Here is a 22,002-nt window from a genome sequence, read left to right as displayed (position 1 = left end):
CCAAAAATCAATGGTACAGCGATAAACCGGTTGCTCTATGCTGATGACATTGTTTTGTTAGATTTAACCCCCATTGGATTAAATCGGAAACTAGCTGCATTGGAAAGATATGTAAAGCAAAATAACTTAAAAATAAACCCGGCTAAGTCTGAAGTAATGATCCTACAAGATTTTACAAGAGCGAAAAAAAACGATTAACACCATTAATCCATCATGGTGGCTAAACAATGAACCACTGAACTGTGTAAAAACAGTAAAGTATCTTGGGATGTGGCTGAATAGTAGTGTTAATGATCATCAATGGGTTGAAAATGCTAAGTCAAAGTGTAAACAACTGGCATGCCAAGGTGCAATCATAAACAAGAAGTATGGAAAGTTTTCCCTCAAACCGGTGATTGCGCATTTTAACCAGAAAACAGTACCTACACTGATATAGGGAGCGGAATGCGCATTGGGGGCTCCCGCAGCGTTGTGGCCAACACTTGAAAATCTTTATTGGAGGTGTGTTTTAAACTTGCATAAAGGCCTACCAATAACGTGCCTGCGATATGAGTTAGGCTTGTTGTCCATTAATGCGAAAGTTCTGTGGAATATGCTGTCCATATATAGAAAGACTATTTTGGACAAATGTCTACCCCAATTTGATATCTTGTTAGATCTAAAAAATGAGAACCCAACATCAATTCCTGTAAAATGGGCCCCTGCTTGTGAAAACCATCTAAAAGACTTGCACACTGATTGTGATACCCTGAAAAATAATCCTTATCAGGTGAAAAAGAAACTATGGGATTTAGATTGGTGCACAACTGTCGATGAAAGGAATCGTTATAAATTGATGGAGGACGCAGCTAAAGAGAGGAAAAAATTGAACAGTGTTTTTGGATATATGGTGAAATCTCCTAATACAAGTTACCAAAAAACTTTTAGGAAGTTTCGTCTGAATCTATTTGACACTAAAGTAAGCCTGAATATTATTTTTAAGAAAAATGATGGGAATCTGACATGTCGAAGTTGTAAAGCACATCCAGAATCCTTGAAGCATTTAACCTTGTATTGCCCTGTTCTGAAAGCAATAAGATCTATGCACGTGGGACATTTGGTAATGCAAAACCCATCTTTAAGTGGAGAAGACTGGTGGGCTATGTTTACTAGTGCAAAAGGCAAAGTACTATACGCACTGATCCATTTCTTGTGTAAGATGGACACTATGCTAAATAGCTGGAAGAAAAAGGAAGGAACGACTTCTCATTGATTATGGTTTATGTTGATAATGATTTGGATGAAATAATTGAAGGAATATAATTGTTTAAAGAAACATAACAATTGATTTGAAGGAGCAGTTTTATGTGAGTGAATTGAATTTAAAGAGGTATTTTTGGTTCTATTTCTTTTAAAAAGTTTGTAACAAACTAAATGAAATAAAAAATAAATTTAAAAAAGTGATTTTTATCTTAGCTATCCTCTCTTTAAGGAGTCCATTTAAACACTTAGATAGCAATCGCCTGTGGGTGATAGGCTGAAGAAAATGTATGCTTTATGCCTAATTAAAGAGTAACCTGCTCAAATAGTTCTTTTACAAAATGCGGTCCATTATCAGACCGCAGGATTTCGCACACACCATCTTGGAAATACCTCACGTACGAGAAACTTGGCAGCACATGTGACATTGGGGTGCATACATGGACTTGCCTCATTCCATCTGGGAAAGGGACATTCTACCACCGACATGTACATATAACCATTACATGTTTGCGACATATAAACATAATCTCTATGTAGATGCTGGAAAGGGCCATTGGGTCTAGGGATTGCTCCTCTCACCACCCACAAAGTGTGCCCTGCTTTACAATTCTGGCACACAATGTAATTTCTCAATAAACTGTGCTACATGCTCAGAGAAACTTGGTGAAAATTAATCTTCTGCAATCATGGCAGCAAGACTATCTCGAGTTGTGTGCGCAGGGTAGTGAAGCTGCTCCAGTGCTACCTTCAATAATGCTAGAGGCAGAACTGGCTTTCCAGTGCTATCCTGTCTCCATATAGCCTTGGTGGGGGATAAAGAACACCCCCATCTCTTCCATAAATCGTGCTCTTCTTGTGGGGCTCGACATTGCAACTCAATTAGCTGGACAATAGACCTCCTTGACCATCATGCACCATCCTGACAATTGTTTAACACTTTTTTACTTCAGAATCAGAATTATTTGGGAAGTATGCTGCCCTTTTGGCTTCTACATCTGCAGCTTAGTAACCGCAATAAATCATGTCTATCCTCTTAGTGTTGGCTGTGCATTTCATCACGGCGATAGCCAATGGGCGTCTCAATGCCTCAATAAGCTTTTCCAATAAGGATGCATGTTACACTGGTGTGCCGTCTGCGTGGAGGAGACCCCTCCTTTTCCACCGTGACAATCCTGCATGTACAGTTGATGTCACATAGGCCGAGTCAGAGTACACTGTCACTTCCTCATATCTTTGGAGTGTGGCAATAAGTGCCTCTAATTCTGCAGCCTGTGCTGAACAATGTGAAGGCAGTCTCATACTTGTCACTACTTCAAATTCACCATCACGGTAAAGCTTCACTACTGCTGATCCTGTATGTCTTTCTCCTGTCATTTGGTCAATTTTAGAAGATCCATCAATAAACAGAATTCCAGCCCCCTTGCCCCTGAGAGCATTTTCTCTAACATGGGGAATTCTGTCATAAAACTCAGTATACATTGTGCAGTCATGTACATAGTCCTCCTTCCATACTGGTTCTGCTATAAATGTTGCTGGATTCGCTGTTTTACACCTAACAACGTTGATCACTGGGCTCAAAATAATTACCTCATACCCTGATGCTCTTTGTGCAGTCAATGTACTTTTGGGTTTCTCTAGAATGACAAATAACGTGTGTTTGACAAATAATGTCACTGAACACTCCATTGTAATACTTGTAGCTTTTTCAATAGCAAAAGCAGCAGCAGCAGCTAATGCCGGTTCACAAGGGTAATGTCCGTTAATTACTAGATCTAAAATCCCACTACAATAAGCCAATGGTTTATGTCCATGTCCTACTGTCGTTTTCTGTGTTAGGACTGCTGTCATTACTTCTCCAATTGAATGTGAAAATAGATAAAACTCTTCATTATAATCTGCATTTCCTAACACAGGGGTAGTGCTGATCGCTTTTTTTAATTCTTCAAGTCCTTCAGTCATTTCATCTGTCCATATGATCTTACTTTTGCCTTCCTGTGCTTCCTTAAGTCCTTTTTAAAAGTGGTCGAATATATGTACTGTAATCAAAAACCCAAGCCCTGCAATAGTTACGTAGGCTTAAATAGTATTGCATTTCCCTCAATGTTTTAGTTCCTGAATTTTTTTATGATTGCTTCTGCTCTCTCAGATGTTACTTTTCTCCCTTCTTGAGAAATTAACTGTCCTATATACAAGACCTCTTCCTGACAATATTGCAACTTTATTTTGTCTACTTTACATCCTTTCTCTGCTAGTATGTGTGACGCTCACCTGACTCCCACGGAGGCGCTGGCCTGGTTCGCGCTGCTGTGACCTCTTCTAAGGTGATGCGCAGGGTTCGGAAGACGGACTGGACCGGGCCCCCAAATTTTGGTTGTCTGGCTCACGGAAGTATCCTTCTGTAGGCGAAAATTGGGGATTAACTGTCTGCGGGGTAATGCAATCGGCCTCCCACTTTCCCCTCTCACCCTCCTCGAAAACCTTCTGTGATTCCTCGTAGCATCTAACCTTAGGGTCTGGAAGGACGAGCTCTCCATCCTGCTTCTGATGCAGGGGCGCGTTGGTATCCAGTTACTTCACTGGATTTTTGGATTGGTGAGAACCAAACTTGCTTGGCTTCCAGGTAAGTTTTTTGATAAGAGGTTCCCCATGTGTCCATGCATTAATGTACTAATGCTAGTGTCTTTTTCCCCATAGGGGCCGGGGTACGGAATGCCGGGGAACAGGCACCGACCCGAGATGAGAGGTGAAATCCTTGTAGAAATCAGGTAAGTCTTTAATGAGCTTTTTTTGGTAATGTCTTTTCATTCGCTCATTAACGCTGATGTCTCTTTTTCCCCTTAGGGGCCGGGGTCCGGAAATGCCAGGATGCGGCGCGGACCCGAAATGGAGAGGGAATGAATCAACAGGTAAGTCTTAACATGGAGATTTAGTTTTCCTTATTCCCTTCTCTCTCTCACCTTTTGTTCTGGTCTTTTTCTCCCTAGGCGCTGGGGCGTGACTGTGAATCCGGATGATCGCTGCAGAACATAGAGGCACCCTGTAAAGGTGAGTGGAATCCGGCGCTGCAGCGATCGACGCAATGAGCTTTTAAATAAAAGTCTTCCTTTTCAGGATTGTCGGCGAGATGTCTCTGGGATGCGGTTTTAGCAGGTAAGGACTTTTCCTTCTTCTGTTCTCTTCTTCTCTTCCTTTGCAGGTGATCCAGGATACTGGCAGGCGTGGCAGAAGTCAGGATGCAGGAGCAGACACGGTGAGCGTCCAGCTGCTAGATGCAGAACAACGTGAAGCACGTGTGGCTGTTCGGGTGGGGTTTAAATAGCCTTGGAAGAAGTTCCAGGTATGTATCCTTCCTCCAATCAGGTATGTATCCTTCCCCGACCACGCCCAGATGGTAAATTAGTCCCACAGGTAAAGTAGTTCCTTTCAGGCCTCAAGGAGGCCGGGATCCTGCAGCATGGTCTGCATCAGGTAAGTGCACCCAAGCACTCCCATAATGAGCCTGGCGCCTATGGCGCCAGGACTCATGTCTTTTATGAGCCTGGCGCCATAGGCGCCAAGACACTGTCCAAAGGGCCCCTGTATGGGGTTGCTGGGTCCTTCCTTGGGGACTGGATGTCCGCTTTCGGGGATGCAGGGCTTGAACCGGCTCTCCGGGAGCGGGCATCATGACAGCACTCCCCCCGCAAGGCCCCTCCCAAGGTTGTTCCCTCCGGGGGTTTTGGTTTGTCTGGGAAGAGTCGGTGGAATTTCCTGACTAATCGAGGTGCATGCACATGGTCGCTGGGTTCCCACGACCTCTCCTGAGGTCCGTACCCCTTCCAATCAATTAGGTAGAACAGTTTTGACCTAAACATTTTTGAGTCTAAAATGTTCTTCACTTCGAATTCGGGCTCCCCATCTATTAGAATAGGTTCTGGAGGTTTGAGTAGTCGGGTTCCGGGTACCACTGGTTTCAGAAGTGACACATGAAAAACAGGGTGAATTTGCATACTAGCTGGTAAATCAAGTTTAACAGCCACTGGGTTAATTATTGCCGTAATAGAATAAGGTCCCAGATATTTTGGGTTAAAAGTTCGAGGCCCTTTGAGTGGTGAATGTCTGGTAGCTAACCACACTTGATCCCCAATCTGATACGGAGGTGCTTCACTCCGATGTAGATCAGCATTCTCCTTGTATTTTCTCTTGGCTTGTTGTAAATGTGTAGTTGCCTCTTTAAAGGCTTGGGTAATTGTAGAATGCAGATGTTCTACTGCAGGCATTCCGAGGTTCTGAGGTGAGTCAAGGTTTGAGGTTCGAGGGTGATGCCCAAACAAAGTATAAAAAGGACTGTGGCCAGTTCCAGAGTGTACCGAATTATTATATGCGTATTCGGCTATCCAAAGAATGTCTTTCCAGTTGCTTTTAGATTGCTGTAACATACACCGTAAGTACTGCTCAAGGGTCTGATTTGTCCTCTCGGTCTGACCATCGGTCTGAGGGTGGTGACTGGTCGATAATCTTACGTCGATCTGCGCCATTTGACAACATTTGCGCCAGAAGTGGGAAATGAATTGGCTTCCCCGGTCAGAGATTAGTATAGATGGGAATCCATGTAGCCAAACAATATTTTCAAGGAATTCTTTGGCTAGGACAGAAGCTGAAGGTAAACCTTTCAAAGGAATAAAGTGGGCCATTTTGGAAAACAAATCCACAATTACCAGAATAGTATTGTACCCCGAACAAGGAGGCAGGTCCGTAATAAAATCCATTGATAGGGTGTGCCAGGGTGCTGGCGGTATGTCTAGAGGTTGAAGGAGACGGGCTGGTCTTTTCTTTTTACTTTTATTTTGGGCGCAAACACCAGAGGACATCACAAAAGATTTAACATCTTTTTGCCAAGAGGGCCACCAAAATTGTCGTTTCACCTTTTCCTCTGTCTTGGCAATACCGGGGTGTCCCTCTATTAATGTATCATGATAACCGGAAATAACTAGTTCGTGTAATTCCTTATGTGGCAGGAATAAGCGTCCTTGGAAATAAGGTAAACCATTATCTATGGTAAAGTCTGATCCCTTTTGTATCCAATACTGTAAGGTTGTAGGGTCCAGGAGTTGTTTCACTCTGGCTTGAATGTCTTCAAGCGCCTGTAACAAAGTCATGCCTAGAATCCTCTGTTCGGGAATTATTGGTACTGGTTCTGAGTTTGTATCAGATTCTCCCCTTCCAATTCGGGATAAGGCGTCTGCTTTGCCATTCTTGCAGCCAGGTCGATAGGTAATCACGAAATCAAATTCAGCAAAAAACAAAGCCCATCGGAGCTGCCGTGATGACTGAGCCTTGGCGGTTTTCAAATACTGTAAATTCCGGTGATCAGTGATCACTGTGATGGTATGTCGAGCGCCAAGCAGATAATGCCGCCAGGCTTTAAAAGCGGACTTAATGGCTAACAGTTCTTTGTCCGTGATTGCATAATTAACCTCGGGTGCCGAGAATTTTCTGGACCAAAATGCTACGGGATGCAGTTGGTTGGTTTCGGGATCTCTTTGGGACAGGACAGCTCCCATGGCTAGGCTGGATGCGTCAGTCTCGACGACATAAGGGAGATCTGGACGCAGGTGTTTCAATATAGGTGCGGAGGTAAACTTAGCTTTTAAATCCTGAAAGGCCTGCTCGGCTTCTTCAGACCATTCAAAACATTTATTTTTCCTCAAGAGTGCAGTAATGGGTTGTACCACGCGTGAAAATTCCGGGATAAACCTGCGATAGAAATTGGCAAAGCCGAGCATGCTTTGAACCCCTTTTAGAGAGCTAGGTGATGGCCATTTGAGGATGGCATCCACTTTTCTTGAGTCCACTCGGACTCCTTTGGGTGTCAGGATGAAACCTAGAAACTCGATTTCTGTGGTATGGAAAACGCATTTCTCCAATTTAGCAAATAGTTTGTGTTGGCACAGTTTTTCAAGTACTCCCCTGACGTGTTTTCTGTGATCAGATTCCGAAGAGGAGTACACCAGAATGTCATCGATATATACGACAACACAAACATCGATGAGTTCCCGAAGGACATCATTCATGAAGTATTGGAAGGCAGCCGGCGCGTTACACAATCCGAAAGGCATCACCTGGTACTTGAATAATCCGTATTTAGTACGGAAGGCAGTTTTCCATTCGTCGCCTTCTTTAACTCGTACCAGATGATAAGCCCCCCGGAGATCTAACTTGGTGTATATGCAAGCGTCCTTCACCTGGTCAAGGAGTTCAGGGATCAGAGGCAGAGGATAACGGTTTTTAACTGTTATCTGGTTCAATGCGCGGTAATCAAATACAAGTTCTAAGGTCGCCTTCTTTTTTGGGCACGAAGAACAAAGCCGAGGATGCCGGGGACTTTGACGGGCGAATAAAACCATTAGCTAGGTATTGATCCAAATATTGTGTCAAATGCAGATTCTCAGGTTCGGTAAGGGCATAAATCCTGCTACAAGGGGGTTGTGCACCGGGCACCAGATCGATTTGGCAATCGTACGATCTGTGAGGAGGTAACGTGTTGGCCTGTTCCTTTTGGAAGACGTCCTGAAAGTCTTGGTATTCCGGAGGTAGTTGCATGGAGGCAGAGGTTACAGATGCTAGATTAATCTTCAGGTTTTCTGGGTAGCAGGTTTGTGCACAATCCGGCAAGGTTATTCTCTTAGCTCGCCAATCAATTCGAGGATTATGTGTCTCTAACCAAAGGATTCCAAGAATAACCTGAAACTGTGGAGCCTTGAATACATCAAACACAACACCCTCCTGATGGCCGTCGGGACCAATAAGAGTTACCTCAGTAGTGGAATGTGTTACCGGTCCAGAGGCAATTTCATTTCCATCGACTGTGGTGATGACATCTTTGCTGGTTTTAGGACGGAGAGGGAGGTTAATCCTAGAGACCAATTCACAATCCACATAGTTTCCAATAGCCCCACTATCGATGTATGCCTTTATTGCATGCAACCGCTTAGGCTGTTCTGGATCTACGAGAACCATTGGCACAATGAAATGCGAGGTCTGAGAGTTAGTTTTCAAGCTCGGCAAGCGGACCCCTACACTTGTCGGGCAGAGTCGTTTCCCGAAACAGAGTCTTCATGGTTTTTATCAGCGGCTCCTACCGCTTTTCGGGGCGGTTTTGCCGGGCAATCTCGTAGAAAGTGTCCAGAATTCCCACAATAAAGACATCATTTTAACTGCTGCCTCCTTTCACGTCCCTTTTGAGTTAAGGGTCCTTTAACCCCTCCAATTTGCATAGGCTCAGAGACATCAACTCCCTTGGGATTAGCATGGGTCTTGACCAACACCCGGGTCTCAAACGTGGACCGATCTGCTTTTCTGTTTTGAAGTCTGTGATCCAATTGGACCACTAAGTGTATATACTCTGTGCATTCTTGGGGCGGATTTACAACTTGGGCCAAGACATCTTTAAGTTCTCCGCGTAGGCCTCGATAAAACAATGTGACCCTTTTATCCTCTGGCCATCCCGTTTCCACAATTAGTCTATAAAAGGTTGCAATATAGGATAGAAGGTCCTGATTGCCCTGTCGCAGGGATAGAAGTTCGTCATCCAGAGCCTGCCCCTGAGAGTGCCGAGCAAATAACCTTTCCATGCTTGCTTGAAACCTTTGAAAATCACGGAGAATCGGGTCATCTTGAGTAACCAGTGGAACTGACCAATCGGCAGCGCAGCCGCTGAGATATGACAATACAAAGGCTACCTTGGTCTGATCATTAGGGAAGGCCCCAGGTCTGCATAGTAAGTGCAAACGACACTGATTCATGAATACGGCGAATCGTTTGGGGTCCCCAGCAAAGCATTCGGGTGGGGCCAGCGGTATGTTTCCAGGTAGATTAATCTGCACAGGGTTACTGGAAACCACAGGAGCGGGGTTCCCTCCGGAACCGGGTAGAGGAGTTTGCCCAGCTTGACCTTGCAAAAGCTTTCTGGCCAGGTCATCAGTTCTTTCCTTTGATATTATTAATTACCCCCTGAGGGCATTAGTCTCTTGACGAGCGGCATGCACTTCGGCCCGTAATTCCCCCAGTAATTGGGCCAACTGATCAGTCTCAGAACTTTCCATAGCGTCTGGGTGGGAATTTGTAGGAAAGCTTCGCGTTCTGTGACGCTCACCTGACTCCCACGGAGGCGCTGGCCTGGTTCGCGCTGCTATGACCTCTTCTAAGGTGATGCGCAGGGTTCGGAAGACGGACTGGACCGGGCCCCCAAATCTGGCTTGTCTGGCTCGCAGAAGTATCCTTCTGTAGGCAAAAATAGGGGATTAACTGTCTGTGGGGTAATGCAATCGGCCTCCCACTTTCCCCTCTCACCCTCCTCGAAACCCTTCTGTGATTCCTCGTAGCGTCTCACCTTAGGGTCTGGAAGGACGAGCTCTCCATCCTGCTTCTGATGCAGGGGCGCGTTGGTATCCAGTTACTTCACTGGATTTTCGGATTGGTGAGAACCAAACTTACTTGGCTTCCAGGTAAGTTTTTTGATAAGAGGTTCCCCTTGTGTCCATGCATTAATGTACTAATGCTAGTGTCTTTTTCCCCATAGGGGCCGGGGTACGGAATGCCGGGGAACAGGCACCGACCCGAGATGAGAGGTGAAATCCTTGTAGAAATCAGGTAAGTCTTTAATGAGCTTTTTTTGGTAATGTCTTTTCATTCGCTCATTAACACTGATGTCTCTTTTTCCCCTTAGGGACCGGGGTCCGGAAATGCCAGGATGCGGCGCGGACCCGAAATGGAGAGGGAATGAATCAACAGGTAAGTCTTAACATGGAGATTTAGTTTTCCTTATTCCCTTCTCTCTCTCACCTTTTGTTCTGGTCTTTTTCTCCCTAGGCGCTGGGGCGTGACTGCGAATCCAGATGATCGCTGCTGAACATGGAGGCGCCCTGTAAAGGTGAGTGGAATGCGGCGCTGCAGCGATCGACACGATGAGCTTTTAAATAAAAGTCTTCCTTTTCAGGATTGTCGGCGAGATGTCTCCGGGATGCGGTTTTAGCAGGTAAGGACTTTTCTTCTTCTGTTCTCTTCTTCTCTTCCTTTGCAGGTGATCCAGGATGCTGGCAGGTGGGGCAGAAGTCAGGATGCAGGAGCAGACACGGTGAGCTTCCAGCTGCTAGATGCAGAACAACGTGAAGCACGTGTGGCTGTTCGGGTGGGGTTTAAATAGCCTTGGAAGAAGTTCCAGGTATGTATCCTTCCTCCAATCAGGTATGTATCCTTCCCCGACCACGCCCAGGTGGTAAATTAGTCCCACAGGTAAAGTAGTTCCTTTCAGGCCTCAAAGAGGCCGGGATCCTGCAGCATGGTCTGCATCAGGTAAGTGCACCCAAGCACTCCCATAATGAGCCTGGCGCCTATGGCGCCAGGACTGATGTCTTTTATGAGCCTGGCGCCATAGGCGCCAGGACACTGTCCAAAGGGCCCCTATATGGGGTTGCTGGGTCCTTCCTTGGGGACTGGATGTCCACTTTCAGGGACGCAGGGCTTGAACCGGCTCCCCAGGAGCGGTCATCATGACAGCATGATAATTAACTGACCTGAGGCTTTTCTGCACTTTTCCTCTGTCTCGCTGTACACTAATATGTCATCTACATACTGGATTATGGCACTCTCAAGTTGTAAGTTACCCAAGGCCATCTGAAGGATCCTGTTAAAGATCGAGGGGGACTCACAGTACCCCTGAGGAAGTCTTGCGTATTTCCAGTGCTGGTTTCTATACGAAAATGAGGTCAAATCCTGTGAGTCCTCATGAAGAGCTATTGAGAAAAAGGCGTTCTCCAAATCTATCACTGTAAAATATTTGACTGTGGCTGGAATATTGCATAATATCATAGCTGGATTTGGAAACAGAGGAAATTCTGCCTCAACTATATAATATAAGGGACGGAGATCCTGAATAAACCTCCACAACCCTCCTGTTGATTTCTTCACTGGGTACACAGCCATGTTACACGGGCATTCTGACGGCACCAGGGAATCCTGCTGTACTAAAGCGGAAATGGATTCAAATATATCTTCATCTGCTTGTCTGGACATGGGGTATTGCTTTGTTCATGGCAAAATTGCTACAGGATTAAGCTTGATTTCAACTGCTCCTGCTCCACTCAATAGACCCACATCATATGGACTGCTGTTCCATAGGATACTTGGCACCTTCTCCAAATCTTCCTGAAGAAATGACATGTATTTTACCTATGCCATTCTCTCTGGTATCTCTCTATTCTCTACTTTAATCCAACAAGTGAGACTTATGAACAAAAACAAACTCATCATCTGAATAATCATCCCTGAAAAGTTCTTCATCTGTCAAGTCGGTCAATCTATACCCTTCACCAAGGGTTATCACTGCTCTCCATTATCTCCCCTCATCGTCTGTCCCATGAACAACCACCCTTTCCTCTCTGACCATTGCTGCTTCAAGCTCAAAGGGGATAACGTGTCCTTCTTCATCATCCATAGGCATTTCTTTGTCTGAAGAAACATTCTTCAGGGATTCTCAATATTTTACCTACCAGCCTAGGTAACTATTTAATAAAACATTCACTCCATATAAAAACAGATCTGTGTCTAAAGGAACTCCCCGTAGTGCTTTTTGGCCTGTAAATGCTCATTTAAACTGTCTTAAATTCATACAATGTATCCCTCGAGTGGGACACACTATTCCTTTGTCAGTAAAAATATCATCATGTTCAGTTTTGTCATCAAATCATGCCCTAATATATTAACTGGTGTCTGCCGAGAATACAATAGTGGCATAGACAATTCATGTTCTCCTATGGAGATCGGTAATTGATTAGCAAAAGGAACTAAGCTCATAGCCCCAGAGCATTCCTGCGCATTCATGCCAATCCGCGATATCGGTACTTTCCCTCTCCAAGACAGGAACGAGTCGCTCCAGTGTCTACAAGAAACGAAAATGTCTTGCCTCCTATCGTTACCTTGATCCTTGGTTCCTCTTGGGGGTTTGGTGTCACTGATAGTACTGAACATATCAGGTCATTCTGTGAGCTTTCCTGTTGTAGATATACATTAATTCCTGTACCCGTGAAAGGATTCCCTCCTACCACGGTCACACTCCCTATTCTAGGTGTGGCTATGATATGATATGATATGGCATTTATAACGCGCCTATACAGAAGATGCTTGTGGGACCCCAGCCTTCGTGTTTCATTGTGGTACCATGGCCTGCTGAGTCTGTACTAGTTGTGTTTGCCTAGGCATTTGCTTTGGTTGCTCTTGTGTTGTTTGTGATTGTAATGGAGCCTGCTGTGTTTGCTGTATTTATGGCGCACCTGTCTGATTCTGCATGTGATCTTGGGGACAATACTCTTGTGGTTCTGTAGTGTATTGTGGAACATAGCCCATCCCCCCTCTTGAAGCTTGCCAGTTTTGCTGCATGTCGCCTCTACTTCTACATGTTCGGGCTATGTGTCCCATCCTTCCACAAATCCAGCATAGTTGCGACTGTCCATCATTAAATCCTCCTCCTCCCTGAGGGTTTTGAAATTCGCCTCATCCTCCCCTAAGTCCATTCCCTCTACCTCACTGCCAGAAATTGTATCCCCCTTGATCTATAGGATACACTACATTGTTTGAATGTGCTGGCCGTACCTCTTGTGTCATCATGCCTTCACCATTTGTCAATACCGTTCCCTCTTTAGCTAGTTGTGAAAATAATGTTGCTTCCTCTTGCTTTCTACCCTCAGCTTTCTTCTTATTCTTCTGATGTAACAATCAACAGTGATGTATGATAGTCAATTGTATCTCTGGCCATGGCTTCACCTCCATCCCTACCTGCTTCTTCATCTTCCGCTGCACTGGCTCGAGCAGTGCCTAACGTAAAATATAAAATAATTCCACTCTTTTATTCCACTACTCTCTTGTCTCAAGACCCCAATGTTCTTGAATATCTAGAATAAAGGCAACAGGATCTTCATCCTCACCTCAGCCTTTTTCAAAACTGGGCATAATCTAAGGTATGTCACAATTCAATTCATTCCATGCACATGAACACAATTGTGTATCCAAACATGACAGTAAAGCAAATTAGGCATATGTTGCAATTGATAGTCACAAAGTTTTATATAACAAACCGTATTGTTTTTTGTGAACCCATCAATTGCAACGTATGCCTAATTTGCTTTACTGTAATGTTTGGATATACAATTTGTGTTCATGTGCATGGAATGAATTGAATTGTGACATCCTAGATTATGCCCAGTTTTGAAAAAGGCTGCAAGCAGCCGAAACACCTGTCAGTTTAAGCACATCATAAAACATAAAATCAAATACGTTAACCAATTAAGTCTTCGCGCTAATTCTCATTTGGCGCAGTCTTGAGAAGTCACAACTTGATAGCATTTATGATAGATGTCTAGTAAAAAAATCCCATACCTGCCCCCCCCCCCCCAGTGCCTTGAATACACAAAAAATCACTTTGATTGTGTGTGTGTGTGTTTGGCGCTGTGAGACCCAGGGGACAGGCATGGTACCTTTTTACTGCCCATCTATGATAGATGTCTAGTAAAAAATACCAAACCTGACCGCATACACAAATTATCACTTTGAATGGGTGTTTGGCGCTGTGAGGCACAGGGGACAGGCATGGTCTTTTCTACTGGACATCTATAATAGATGTCCAGTAAAAAATACCATCCCTGCTCCTAAGTCCTCCAGTGCCTGGCATACACACATAACCACATTCATTGTGTGCATGTGCGAGGAGCTCGGGACCCAGGGGACAGGCTTGTCATTTGTTTACTCGGCATCTATGAGAGATTGGCAGTAACAAAAAAAACACACCTTACCCCAGTGCCCCCCAGCGCCTCACAATCACACATAATCAAATTCATCATTATTGTGATTATATCTTACTGCAAGGTGCTGGCACACCAGGGAGCAGGCATGGAATTTATTACTGCGCATTGTTGATAAAGCAAGCATGATAAGTGTTATTATGTAGCTAGACTTGCATTTTAATGCAGTCTGTCTAGACATTTCTTATTGTGGTATGATGATTTGTATTGGGCATCTTTGGTAAAGCAAGCATGATGAGGGTTTATTTCTTTATTCACATTTATAGAGCGTGCAACAGCCCAAAGGCATTGTGGTGCTTGTTACAGACATAAAGCTTAGTTACAAAGGATACTACATTTTTTACATTTAGGACAGCAAAATTGCAGTGCAGTGAAGGTTTAAACTAAGAAGGAAGGTGGGAGGGAGGCAAGTAAGGGAAGAGAGGAGAGGTGGTTAGTAGGAGAGTGTTAGTTAAAGAGAGAAGTTTTTAGCATTTTCTGGAATGCAGGGAGGGAGGTCTCCGCTCTGAGAGCTGTGGGTAGCGTGTTCCAGAGTTTAGCATCTATGTATGGGAATCCAATCCTGCCTGCTTTGGCCCTGTTGATGTGGGGAGTGTACAGTTGGTTGCAGTAGCAAGTTCTTGTGGGGTGTGTAGAGGTGGTTCTTGTGATGGTCTCTGATAGGTGTGAGGGGGTGTGAGAGTTAAGCATTTGTGCGTGAGGGTGAGAATTTTGAAAGTAATGTGGTCCCTAACGGGAATCCAATGTGCAGCCGGCCTGGCTTGGGTAATGTGGTCCCTTTTAGGAATACTCAATGCTGCTCTTAGTTTTGTGTGATTAGGAGTCTGTTTATGTTTTTCGCTGACGTTCCAGGTAGAAGGGCATTGTAATAGTCTAGCTTGGTCCCAATAGTGGCTCTAGCTATTGACAGACAGTTTGGCTTAGAAAGGGAGGGTTTTACCGCTTTAATGAGCTTAGTGGTATGAGCAGAGGCTGAAGCGATGGTGCTGACCTGCCTGGTCATGGATACAGTAGAGTCTATGGGCCTCATTACATGGATGGCGGAGAACCATGGCGCTATTAGCGCCATGGTTCATGCCGGTTAAATACCGGCACCGCCTTGGGGGAAAGGGGAATTACCGCCCCATTCCAAGGTTGGCGGGGCGGTAATTCCCCCTTCCGCCATTGCCCTTCCCCATTCCCATTTTTGCCCCATAGGGCTCAATGGGAATGGGGAAGGCGCTAATTACGGTACCGCAATTTGCGGTACCGTAATTAGCTCCCTGGGTCCCTTTGCAGGTTGGTTTTTAACGCCTGCAAAAAGCAGGCATTAAATCCCCCAACCCGCAAAGGGACCTCGTAGTAAGGCGGTAAGGATTTACCGGTACCAGTATTTTACCGGTACCGGTAAACCCTTACCGCACTACGTGTAATGAGGCCCTATGTAAACCCCTAAGGTTTTTACTGATGAGGATACGCGAATGATGGAGTTGTCAATGCTGAAATTTGAGTATTGGTTGTCGAGTCTGGCTAGCGTAGCTTTTTGACTGAGAATAATGATCTCGGTCTTGTCTCCATTAAGAAAGAGGCTGTTTGCCGCCATCCAAGCTTGGATACTGGCGTAAATTAGATGTAGGGCCTTGGTGTCTTGGTCATAGGAGCCGGAGTGTGGTAAGAGTACTTGTGTATCGTCAGCATAATTTGTATATGCTATAGCAATTGCATCAAGCTTGTCAAAGAGGGGCTTCGTGAACACGTTGTATAGCGTGGGCGCTGTGCAAGAGCCCTGTGAGACTCCACAGTGGATGGGTGTGGGGGCTGCAGTGGCTTGATTAGAGAAGACCCTCATAGCTCTGCCTTCAAGAAAATGAAGTAATCCACGAGGCTGCTTCTTTGGATACTTTAGCTGAATGGGTGAGATGTGATGTGTGTGTCTTGTGATCTACAAGATCAAAGGCAGCCAAGAGGTCCAAGAGTAAGAGAAGTGCTGGCTTACTTTTGTCCATGATTTGTGTGATTTGGTTTTTTAGGTCTGCCAGGGCAGTTTCTGTACTATGAACTTTACGGAAGCCTGATTGTCTTTTCCTTACGATAGAATTAGTTTCAAGAAAATGTTGTTATTATGAAGTAAGACTGGTATTTTTCATGCACCCAGTCAAGCCATTTTTTACTGAGGCATGGCATTTTGTACTGGGCATCTTTGATAAAGCAAGCAGCATCAGTGGCATTATACTTACTGTGGCATGACATTTTGTATTAGGCATCTTCGGTAAAACAAGCATAAGTGTTATTATGTAGCTAGACTGGCATTCCAATGCAGCCAGTCTAGTCATTTCTTATTGTGGTATGACATTTTGTATTGGGCATCTTTGGTAAAGCAAGCTTTATAAGTGTTATTATGAAGCAAGAGTGGCATTTTTTATGCTACCTGTCTAGCCATTTCTTACTGAGGCATGACATTCAATGTTGGGCATCTTTGATAAAGCATGCAGGATCAGTGGTATTATTCCTACTGTGGCATGACATTTTGTATTAGACACCTTTGGTAAAACAAGCATAAGTGTTATGTAGCTAGACTGGCATTCCCGCTGTCATTCTTTCTAACGCACCTGAAGTCAAACTAGGTAATTTACATTTCAAATTATCCTTGTCCATTTGTGGCCATGGTATATATTGTGGTCGTCATCCCCCTTTCTCTGATAATGGGAATTGTGTAAATACTGATCCACAATCATATCCACCTACACTTCTCATCTTCCAGGTGGGGTTAATATCACCCGTTTGTTTCCGTCCTGGCAGTGACCTTAATCTGCTTACAAAAGGAGAGGATATGTCCCCTGCCCTGTGCAATCGTGCTGATGGTCGGTCAGTATATGGTGTTGGTTCTGGTGGTTTTTTTTAGGTCTTCTGAGTCTGACCATTTTACCCCTCTTTCTATGCTTGAATGTTTAGAAAAACAGCATACACCATCTCCTTCGCTCTTTTTCTTTCCTCCCTTTCTTCATCTGACATCATTATACCCCAGCTTGTATGACTGTTGTCCTTAAAGACAGCGTTCTGTGTTCATTCGCCATTACATTATCCAATCTACCTCCTGCTTCATTTAATGGAAATCCTTCACTATTCCCCTTGGTTGTGTAGCCCTCTTTAACTCTCATTTGCCTATATAAATCCCCAATCCTTTTCCCTATGTCTTCTGCCTCATGCTCATCAGCCCATGTTTGCATCCTCGGTATCCCTTGCAATTCCCTGCGGGGCTGTTGTGACCCTCTCTCTTCTTCCCATCGCTCTCGTGCTTCAATAGGTATCAGGCATCTATTGAATACATGATCTTTTTCGTCACTCCTTTGTCCCCTACTCCTATTCATTTCCTCTTCCCGTCTTCTCATCTCTCTTTTCTCTTCTTCCTCTCGCCTTCTTTGCAACCTATGTTCTTTCAATCTCTGCATTTCTATCATCTCGTTTCTTCTCCTATAGTCTCTCTTTCTCTTTCTTTTGTTCCTCATACCTCCTTCATTATTCCTTTTGTTTCCTGTCTTTTTCCTTCTCTTCCTTGTATGCTTTCTCTCGTTCTTTTCCCTTCTTTTCCCATTCTTCTCTTTCTCTAACCCCATCACTGCCCTTTCCATCTAATTTAATTAATATCTGCCCTCCCACTGATTAATTCTGTATTATTGTCACTTCCTTGGCCTTGTCCTTCACTTCTCTTTGTCTCTTTACTTCCTCCTCTATCTCTATCATTCTGTCCTTTCCTTCTTCGGCTGTTAATTTTCATCAAGTGTTGACATATATGGGGGGCGTGGCTTAAGAGCCATGTAGAAGGACGTGTTTCCGAAGGAGCTCCTGCCGATTCTCCACTGATCCGGACAAAAAGAGCCCAAGGCACTGCAAGCAACACTCAGAAACATTGGAGCACATACATGAGGTAGTGTTACTCTCACCTGGCTCCCACAGTGGCTTCGATCTGAACTGGACAGCTGCGGTCTCCACCAATGTGACGCGTAGTGCCGAGGTGACAGACTGGACTGGCCCACCTAGCTTCGTTTGCTTGGCCCGTAGGAGTATTTTTCTGCAAATGGAGAAAGGGAATTAACCACCCGTGGAGTTGAGTGTTAACCCCCACCCCTGCTGTTCTCCCCACTGATCACCTTTAATGTCCCCTCTTATAGTCTCACCTGATGGTTTGGAAAGATGAGCTCTCCATCCTGCATTGAGCGCATGGGCGCATAGATAACCAGTTGCTTCACTGGTTCGAAGGAATTGGTGAGTTCCAGAACAATATTAACTCTGAGATTTCCCTCGAGACGCCGTAAGTATATAGTTCGTAAGAGTTCAAATGTCTGACTTTCACTCTTGTCCGATTCCTTGCAGGTTGCAGCTTGACCCTAGCGAAGAGTTCCTCGTGGCAACCGGTAACGTTCAGGTAAGGATTTGTATTATCCAACACAGTTCGATAAAATAATGTCAGTATGTAACCTGTTGCTTTCTCCCTTATTCAGGTGCTGAGAGAAATCATGAAGTCTCGGGGAATAATGCCTCCGGCGGTAAAATTAGGTAAATCTATTGTGGTGAGAAGGATTCCCCTTGTTTGTCCCTTTGTTTCACCTTGCTGTCCTTTTGTTCCCCTTAGGGGCCAGGGCACGGCGAAGATGCGGTGGAGGCTGCGCTGACCCGTGAAGAGTAATAGTACCCCCGGCGGTAAAATCAGGTAAGTCTATGGGGGGTAACTAATATTGCCTCTGTTTATTCCCTTGGCTCACCTTGCTGTTCTCGTGTTCCCCTTAGGTGCCGGAGTGCGGCGGGAACATGCAGAAGGATGCGGTGGATAGTGAAGATGTTGCGAAGGCCGGTGAGTTCAGCGCGGCGCTGCAGCAGGCGAGGCGGCGCACATAAAATAACTTCTTTCTTCCAACTCGAAGGCGTGGTGGATCGGGAATTCAGGTAAGGATCAAAGGTATTGCTCTTGTTCTAACCTTTTCTCCTTCTTTCTCCCTTTTTCTAGGAGCTCCAGACTCGAGGTGGGCGTGGCAGAAGACTGGATGCAGACTTGCAGGCATGGTGAGCGTTACGCTGCTGGATGCAGAATAACGCAAAGCGTGTGCTGCTCTTCGGGCGTGGTTTAAATAGCCTCCAAAGTAGTCCCAGGTAAGTATTCCTCCCCGACCCCACCCGAGTAAAAAAATAGTTCCTAGGTAAAGTAGTCCCTTCCAAGCCTCTTTTGGCTTGGAGCCCTAGCAGCATGGTCTGCATCAGGTAAGTTTGCAGCATGGTCTGCATCAGGTAAGTTTTAATCTATGAGCCTGGCGCCTATGGTGCCAGGACTGACTCTCCATATGAGCCTGGCGCCATAGAAGCCAGGACTGCACCCAAATAGCCCCTAGCAGGCGTTGTTGGGCTTGCTTGGAATAACTTGATGCCTGCTTCCGGGGTTGCTGGACTTGATCTGGATCCCCGGGGGTAGACATTATGACAAGTAGCCAGGCTCTTAAGGAGCGTGTTTTCCCCTCACCAGATGCTGTGACTCTGATGCACTGAGACCCAAGAAACTAAGACGGCCCGCCGCGATGAAATCCAAGATGGAGTGTCGCCAAAGACAAAGGACTGGGGCGGGGCTGTAGCCGGCTGGCACACCGAGACCCACACTGTCGCCGTGCATGGGCCGGGACTGGTGGAGGGGCCCCGAGGCACAACTGGTGTGTGGCACCTGCAAGGACGCGGGAGGACGGCACTGGCGGCCGTGATAGACCACCAGCCGGGTCTGCGTACCCTGCGGCCGCCGCGAGAGGGGCAGCAGAGACTAGCTGTGGATCCGAAAAGAAGGTATCCAGCGTATGGCTCATCGCCCGAGTGACAGAAGGCCCGACAACCTGTGAGCAAGCATAAGCAATGGCAGGGAACAATATATCGAGCGCCCGCATGACACTGTATGCCGGAGGGCTCAAAACGGTACAACAGAGCATTAGGATTCATCTGACAGGCACATCAACACAACCACCGTGTCAAAGGGACAGAGTCACAGCCTCCGGACACACGGCGCAGAGAGCGGAAAAGCGGGCACAGGCACGGAGGAATGCACGGCGCTGGCACAGGCCGAGGTCACGAGTGCACGGCTGGCCACGGGCAATGCTCATCGCATGACAATAAAGGCACCCCCAAGACTGTGGGAGAGCCAGAGGTGGACGCAAGACAGTGCGTACCGCCTTGACGCAGGTGGGAGCAGCGAGCAACCTGTCCGCGGCCACGGGTGATTCGGCGGTCCGCCTGAAGACATAAGCCAGGACGGTGTGCAGCGCCTCCCCCAAGCCAACTGGGAGGGCGCTTGCCGCGCACATGGAGGCGAACGCACGGTGCTTCACAGCACCAACTTTGAAGAGGACCAGCAATAAGCCCAAGCTCGGAGGGCCCCCCTGGCAGAGAGTGGAACGAGGAGAACTGCAGGAAAGAAAACCCAGACCAGATGGTGTGAATGAAGAGCCCCTGCTGCAGCCCCAAATGACATTTTCAGCCCTGCAGTTAATCCCAAGGGGGGGGGCCAGAACAGTCCAGTAATACCTAAAACCCTAAAGAAAGTAATAAGACAGGCCAGTGGGCTTGGTGTATGCCCAATGGGCTCACTAGATGTGCAACACAAGAGTGCAAAACGCACAAATATCAGGTTGCAGGCTCCATACCTGCCGGAAGCATCGGAGGGGCTGGTGATCAAGCCGAGAGCCAGACAATGCAAGACTGCCTATGCAGAACAACAAACATAACAGCCTTTGGGGAAGCAATAGTGCATTACAAAGGCCAAGCAGGGGTGCACCGCAGTGGCAACCCCTGATATAGCCCACAACCAGGGACGCACGCACCCTGATGCACATAGTAGCTGTGGAGGGGCCCAACAGGGCCCTATATATGGGAGACAGTCTAAAGTGTCCACCTAGAGCGTAACACTGTGACCGCCAACTAAACCCACTGAGCCTGATTCAGAGCCGACACAGACCCACTACGCCCTGGGGCGGTGGTAGCGACGAGACCCAACAAGAGCCGGCGTATAAAGTCAGCAAAAGCAGCAGCAGTTAGGGACGTGGGAGGGCACAACCCACTCGAAATACAATACGAACAGTATAACCGGGCCAAACCGCAGCCCCCCGCAGACACTGCAGCTGACTATTAAACAAACCTATAGTGTGGAAGTACTACCCTCGCCAGCCTAATACGGGGCGATGGCAAACAAAGACCAAAATGAAAGCGAAACAACCCACGCTGGAGGAATACGCTAGGACCCCACAATCGTCGGAAGGGGCTAGAAGCAAGGAGAAGACCCCCTCCACAGACCCCACCACAGCTCGTAATGATCAGCAGATCCACAAAGCGATTGCGGACCTGGAGCTGACGTGGGAAACCAAACTGGAGTCCGCCATGGTTGAGCTAAAAGCAGCACTGGAACTCAAAGTTGGAGCAGTCCAGGAGGAGGTGAATCTGCTCTGACAAGATGTCAGAGCACTAGCGGACCGTACAGGCGAACTGGAAAAGGTGGTGGCCCCAAACACGGCTGCATGTGCGTCCCACACATCAGAGATCCACATCCTGAGACAACGCGTGAGCAATTTGGAAAATAGAACGGAAGAAGCGGAGGGACATGATGGGGGAAATAACATGCGCATCGTGGGGCTACCAGAAGGATCAGAGGGATCAATCGAACCCAACGGACTATGTCGAGACAATTCTGCTGCAAGAGATAGGTGGAGGGGCGCTCACCCAAGGTTTTGCAGTAGAAAGGACGCACAGAGCCTTAATTAGGTGACCACCACCAGGCACCCCCCCAAGACCAATAATCGCAAACATCCTGAACTACCGAGACAGGGAGAAGATCCTAGAACATTTCCGAAAAGGAAGCACGATACAAAGGGCATTGGCAAATATCACAGCGTACCCGGATTACACACTTTTGGTGCGGAGACGTTGC

This window comes from Ambystoma mexicanum, chromosome 2q, assembly GCF_040938575.1.
Source record: "Ambystoma mexicanum isolate Mex_15411 chromosome 2q, UKY_AmexF1_1, whole genome shotgun sequence".
Lineage (NCBI taxonomy): Eukaryota > Metazoa > Chordata > Amphibia > Caudata > Ambystomatidae > Ambystoma > Ambystoma mexicanum.
This window is presented reverse-complemented; position numbering follows the sequence as displayed.